This window comes from Eptatretus burgeri, chromosome 2, assembly GCF_056783735.1.
Source record: "Eptatretus burgeri isolate ZD-2024b chromosome 2, Ebu_testis_v1, whole genome shotgun sequence".
Lineage (NCBI taxonomy): Eukaryota > Metazoa > Chordata > Myxini > Myxiniformes > Myxinidae > Eptatretus > Eptatretus burgeri.
The window spans coordinates 17,187,692-17,194,276 of NC_140962.1; the positions used below are offsets into that span (position 1 = coordinate 17,187,692).

General features: G+C 41.3%; 1 protein-coding gene across 1 annotated transcript in view; it reads left to right on the top strand.

The window, feature by feature from the left end:
• LOC147031494 (HEAT repeat-containing protein 5B-like) overlaps positions 1–6,585 on the top strand; it is a 122,632-nt gene that overhangs the window by 49,224 nt on the left and 66,823 nt on the right.

The following is a 6,585-nucleotide window of genomic DNA, read 5'->3' on the forward strand; positions in this document are numbered from 1 at the left end:
ACAAAAAAATCAATACCTCCGAAACTGGACCTCTGAGGAACCTGTTTTTTTTTGTGCCCAAGGAGAATGTCTTGCAGCATCATATATAAAAATAAAATCTTCAGCGAATAGATAAATGGAATTACCAGGGCTGCCATTTGTTAGAGTCTCTGGAAATATGCCTGAAATTTCACAAGGCGGGTTTCTGGGCACAAACTAAGAGGGCTGTGATAATCATATTTATTGTGCTAAATTGATTGATAGCATGTACATGAATATCAGTTAGTCGCGTCGGCCAGCTTTCCATCTAGAGCGAGCAGCCATGTCGTCTACCGGCTTGTTTTGATGTTGTTGTCCAACTTGGTCCCAAGGATGATTACTATCATTAATGACTGTGAGAAGGACACTTTGTAATAGTTTAGATCCAAAGAGCACTTCACCTCCTCTCAAAAGTTACACAAATGCCTGGTGCTCCCCTCCTTCGTGTTGTCTGATAAGGCAATATTCCAGCATAAGAGCTTACCATGTTTCTACATATTTCCTCATTTTCTGGATGTCTGAGCAATTTCTGAGATTTGTGTAAAATAAACCAACTGGTAATATACGAGGTCCGTCTAAAAAGTAACGGGACTGAGCCTGCTGTGTGCTCCACTTACACAACTTGAATGACCGGGTTGCGTCAGTCTTTTCTCAACATTCCAGCAATATATGTGATTGCTGATGGTTGACTGCACTCATTGTGTGATTTTTTACAAGTCGTGCTTTACACGTTGTCTTGTATGAGCCGTGAGCAGAGAGCCAATCTGAAGTTTCTTGCCAAGCTTGGAAAAATACCTTCCAAATCCTTCGCAATTCTGCAGCAAGTCTACGGGGAAGAAAAGATGTCACGTACATGTGCATTTCAATGGCACAAGAGGTTCAAAGAGGGACGGGAGGAGGGTGAAGATGATCCACGGTCTGGAAGACCTTCAACGAGCAGAACGGCGGACAGCATCGAGCATGTGAAGCAGATGGTGCGCGCAGATCGTCGACTCGCGGTGCGGATTATTGCTGAGGAACTTTCCATCAACAAGGACACTGTCTGGAGCATCATCACTGAAAATCTCGAAATGCGCAAGGTGTGCTCAAAGATGGTCCCCAAGCTGTTGTCCGAGGACCAGAAACAGCAAAGAGTCACTGTCTGTCAAGACATTATCGATCGCCTCGAGGAAGATCCAGACCTGCTCGGGAGAGTCATTACTGGCAATGAATCATGGATATTCGAATACGATCCCGAGACCAAATGGCAGAGTTGTCAGTGGAAAAGTCCGGCATCATCAAGACCAAAGAAAGCAAAGATGTGAAGTCGAAAGTGAAGGTGATTCTCATCGCGTTTTTGACATCAAGGACATCGTCCATTTCGAGTTTCTACCACAGGGTCAAACAGTGAATCAATACACGTACAAGGAGATCCTCCGGCGCCTCATGAGATCAGTCCGGGACCAGAGGAGGGGATCTGTGGGAGAACAGCGCCTGGGTGCTCCACCATGACAATGCTCCTGATCACAGTGCACTGAGCATCAGACAGTTTCTGGCAGAGAGAACATGCCAACTCTGGAGCAACCCCCGTATTCGCCAGACTTGGCCCCTTGTGATTTTTTTCCTATTCCCCAAGCTCAAGGGGGTGATCAAGGCGACCCGATTTCCTGATGTGGAGGCCATCAAAAGGGCCGTGACGACGCAGCTCCGGAGGATTCCATAAGAAGCCTTCCGGGGGTGCATCAGCATGGAAGAGAGGATGGACAAGTGTGTGAGATTGGAGGAAACTATTTTGAAGGGGGACAAGCTGTGATTTCAATATATTTTTTGGAAAAAAATTTCTGTGAAGTCAGTCCTGTTACTTTCAAGACGGACCTCGTATGAATGCTTGTATGGTCTTTATATACATTTGTTGATGTTGTGTGTCTCCTCTCTCTCCCTATGTCTCTGTCTCTGTCTGTCTCTCGTCTTTTGCGATCAAACGTAACAGTGGGTTCACATATCCATTGACACATTCATATCAAACCCTATTTTATAGTTGCATTTGATTTGTAAAACTTCAATTCAGATATGTAAAGCACAAGTATTATAAGAGCATACCTATCGATGCAATCAAGCGGTGGAGGTGTTTATTCCTCCTCTGCACACTGGAGAAGTTTAAAACGGTATCCATGAGTGGTGTTGCAAGTTGGCATCAGTGCAGTGCCATATTTGTGGTTGCTTAAAAGTTACTAAACTTGCTCACAAGTGGGTGCCGCAAGTTACCCAAATTAGTGAAAACGTAAAAACTAGAGGGGGAGCACTCAGGAGAGTGCAAAACCTCCGCCGCCAATACTGCTGGGTCACTCAAGTGAACCTTGTATCTTATTCATTAAATATGATGTCAACAGTGCTGACAGTTATAGTTCTTTTCTCCAACATTTTTTTTGGGGGAGGGGGGGTTGGAAATCACTCAAAACGTGTAGAAATGCAAAAAAAAGAAATCTAAATTTTGTTGAAAAAAAGTTGCAAAAATTTTTTTTCTCACAATATTTTTTGGGGGGGGATTGGAAATCACTTAAAACATGTAGAAATGCAAATAAAAAATTTTTTCTCTAAATTTCTTTTGGGGGGTTGGAAATCACTTAAAATATGTAGAAATGCAAAAAAAAAAAAATTCTTTTTTTTGGGTGGGGGGGGGTAACAATTTTTTTGGGGGGTTGGAAATCACTTAAAACATGTAGAAATGCAAAAAAAAAAATTTATGCAAATTTTTTTGGGGGGGGGTTGGAAATCACTTAAAACATGTAGAAATGCAAAAAAAAAAATTTCTCTAACAATTTTTTTTTTGGTGGGGGGGTAACAATTTTTTTTGGGGGGTTGGAAATCACTTAAAACATGTAGAAATGCAAAAAATATTTTCTCTACATTTTTTTGGGGGGGGTAACAATTTTTTTTGGGGGGGTGGAAATCACTTAAAACATGTAGAAATGTAAAAAAAAAAAAAATTTCTCTAACAATTTTTTGGGGGGGGGGGGGGACCAAGTCCAAAATTTAATGGCATGATCCTTGAACCATACCTAAGCCCCCCCCCCCCACAAAGTTTCGTCAAAATCCGTCATAATAGTTTTTGAGTTTTTCCATAATACTGTTCACAAACAAACAAACAAACAAGCAGTCATAGACTGGTACTTACAAAATCGTCAACTTGAACTCTGACCTTGTCGAATAAAAGCTGTCTCTGGAGAAGGTAGCGACACAAACCAGAAGTTTCTACGATGATTCTGTACCAAACGATCAAAAATCTAATGTTTTGGATGTTTGACCTCACTGTGACCTTGACCTTTGACCGATTTTGACCAAAATCGAATCAGCGCTAGTGTTATAAGAGCATACCTATCGATGCAATCACGCGGTGGAGGTCGAGTGAAATATTTTTTAATAGAATCTTAAAACGTCTCCAAAACATCCGATTTTTTTTTTTTTTTTTTTTTTTTTTTTTACCAGAATTTCGACAACTGAGTTTTAAGCGTCCGAAGCGATCGCAAAAACCGAAGACAAAACCTCCTGAATCACGTGGTGTAATTTGACATTGGTAGCTTCTTCCGTTCTCCAGTTATCATGTTTTGGATGTTTGACCTCACTGTGACCTTGACCTTTGACCGATTTTGACCAAAATCTAATCAGCGCTAGCAATCACCCTCCCGAATCACGTGGTGTAATTTGACATTGGTAGCTTCTTCCGTTCTCGAGTTATCTGTACCAAACCATCAAAAATCGAATATTTGACCTCACTGTGACCTTGACCTTTGACCGATTTTGACTAAAATCTAATCAGCACGAGCCAACACCCTCCTGAATCACGTGGTGTAATTTGACATTGGTAGCTCCTTCCGTTCTCGAGTTATCGTGCCTACAAACACACAAACAAACACATAAACAAACAGAAACGGAAGTCATCAATGTACTTACGAAATCGTTAGATTTCGTAAGTAACAAGCAGTCATAGTCTGGGACTTACGAAATCGTCAACTTGACCTCTGACCTTGTCTAATAAAAGCTGTCTCTAGAGAAGGTAGCGACGCAAACCAGAAGTTTCTACGATGATTCTGTACCAAACTATCAAAAATCGAATGTTTTGGATGTTTGACCTTTGACCGATTTTGACCAAAATCTAATCAGCGCTAGCCATCACCCTCCTGAATGACGTGGTGTAATTTGACATTAGTAGCTTCTTCCGTTCTCGAGTTATCTGCACCAAACCATCAAAAATCGAATATTTGACCTCACTGTGACCTTGACCTTTGACCGATTTTGACCAAAATCTAATCAGCACGAGCCAACACCCTCCTGAATCACGTGGTGTAATTTGACATTGGTAGCTCCTTCCGTTCTCGAGTTATCGTGCCTACAAACACACAAACAAACACACAAACAAACACATAAACACACAAACAAACAAACAGAAATGGAAGTCATCAATATACTTACGAAATCTTCAGATTTCGTAAGTAACAAGCAGTCATAGACTGGGACTTACGAAATCGTCAACTTGACCTCTGACCTTGTCTAATAAAAGCTGTCTCTAGAGAAGGTAGCGACTCAGACCAGAAGTTTCTACGATGATTCTGTACCAAACCATCAAAAATCGAATGTTTTGGATGTTTGACCTCACTGTGACCTTGACCTTTGACCGATTTTGACCAAAATCTAATCAGCGCTAGCCATCACCCTCCTGAATGACGTGGTGTAATTTGACATTGGTAGCTTCTTCCGTTCTCGAGTTATCTGCACCAAACCATCAAAAATCGAATATTTGACCTCACTGTGACCTTGACCTTTGACCGATTTTGACCAAAATCTAATCAGCGCTAGCCACCACCCTCCTGAATCACGTGGTGTAATTTGACATTGGTAGCTTCTTCCGTTCTCGAGTTATCATTTTTTGGATGTTTGATCTCACTGTGACCTTGACCTTTGACCAATTTTGACCAAAATCTAATCAGCACTAGCCATCACCCTCCTGAATCACGTGGTGTAATTTGACATTGGTAGCTTCTTCCGTTCTCGAGTTATCGTGCCTACAAACAAACAAACAGAAACGGAAGGCATCAATATACTTACGAAATCTTTAGATTTCCTAAGTAACAAACACACAAACAAACAAACAAACAAGCAGTCATAGACTGGTACTTACGAAATCATCAACTTGACCTCTAACCTTGTCTAATAAGAGCTGTCTCTCGAGAAGGTAGCGACGCAAACCAGAAGTTTCTACAATGATTCTGTATCAAACCATCAAAAATCGTAACGTCGACCGAAGCAAAAATCTCTATTTCTCCACGCAATTATACCTTAACGTAACTCAACGATGCGTCTGCTCGAGCGCACTGCATCATGGGATGAGCTGTGACGCGTCGAGTGAAATATTTTATACAATCTTAAAACGTCTCCAAAACATCCGATTTTTACCAGAATTTCTACAACCGAGTTTTAAGCGTCCTAAGCGATCGCAAAAACCGAAGACAAAATTAAAATCGAAGTTAAAATGAACTCGTAACGTCGAGCGAAGCAAAAATACTCCATTTCTCCACGTGAATTTACGGAATTATGTTTGACCTCACTGTGACCTTCACCTTTGACCGATTTTGACCAAAATCTAATCAGCACTAGCCATCACCCTCGTGAATCACGTGGTGTAATTTGACATTGGTAGCTTCTTCCGTTCTCGAGTTATCGTGCCTACAAACAATCAAACAAATAAACCAATGTCACTCTTAGGGTGACCCGTATCTTGCCAAAAGGTGACCACGTGTGACTTCTTTAAGGTCACACTGAGGTGAACAGAGCTGCTATCCACCAGGAGTGACTCCTTGAGGAATATCTGCCTACGAGAGATTCCGATGAGAATCGTTCTACAGAGTAACCATGAAAAATATGCTTTTGCCTCATAACGTCACCAAATGACGTCATAATGTCTCAAGCTTGACATATCTCGAAAGCACTCATCGAGGTGTTCAATTTGAGGTACTACACGATATGGTTCCTAAAACTTGAAAATTTGACCTTGGGGTCAAATATGTTTGACCTTAGGCGTTAACCATGAAGGTCAAGGCCAATCGCCACCAAAAATTAATCAGCTGAGCGCCAGACCATGAACTATATTCCCATGAAGTTTGAAGACGATCCAATCAAAATTACTAAAAAAATAAGGGTTTCGTCGACTCCCCTGATTTGCGACAAAGTGACCTTGACCTTTGACCTTGACCTTCAAAATTTTATGCACTGAAAGGGACCTCTATAGGCCTCTGATATGCAAAGTTACAAAAATTTCCAATGATAACTGTGCTCTGCAGAGTGATTTATACGTGATTTCAGACCAAAAAAAACAAACAAACAAACAAACAAAAAAACATATGAAGGTCAAGGCCAATCGCCACCAAAAATTAATCAGCTGAGCGTCAGACCATGAACTATATTCCCATGAAGGTTGAAGACGATCCGATCAAAATTACTCAAAAAGTAAGGGTTTCGTCGACTCCCCTGATTTGCGCCAAAGTGACCTTGACCTTTGACCTTGACCTTCAAAATTTTGTGCGCTGAAAGGGA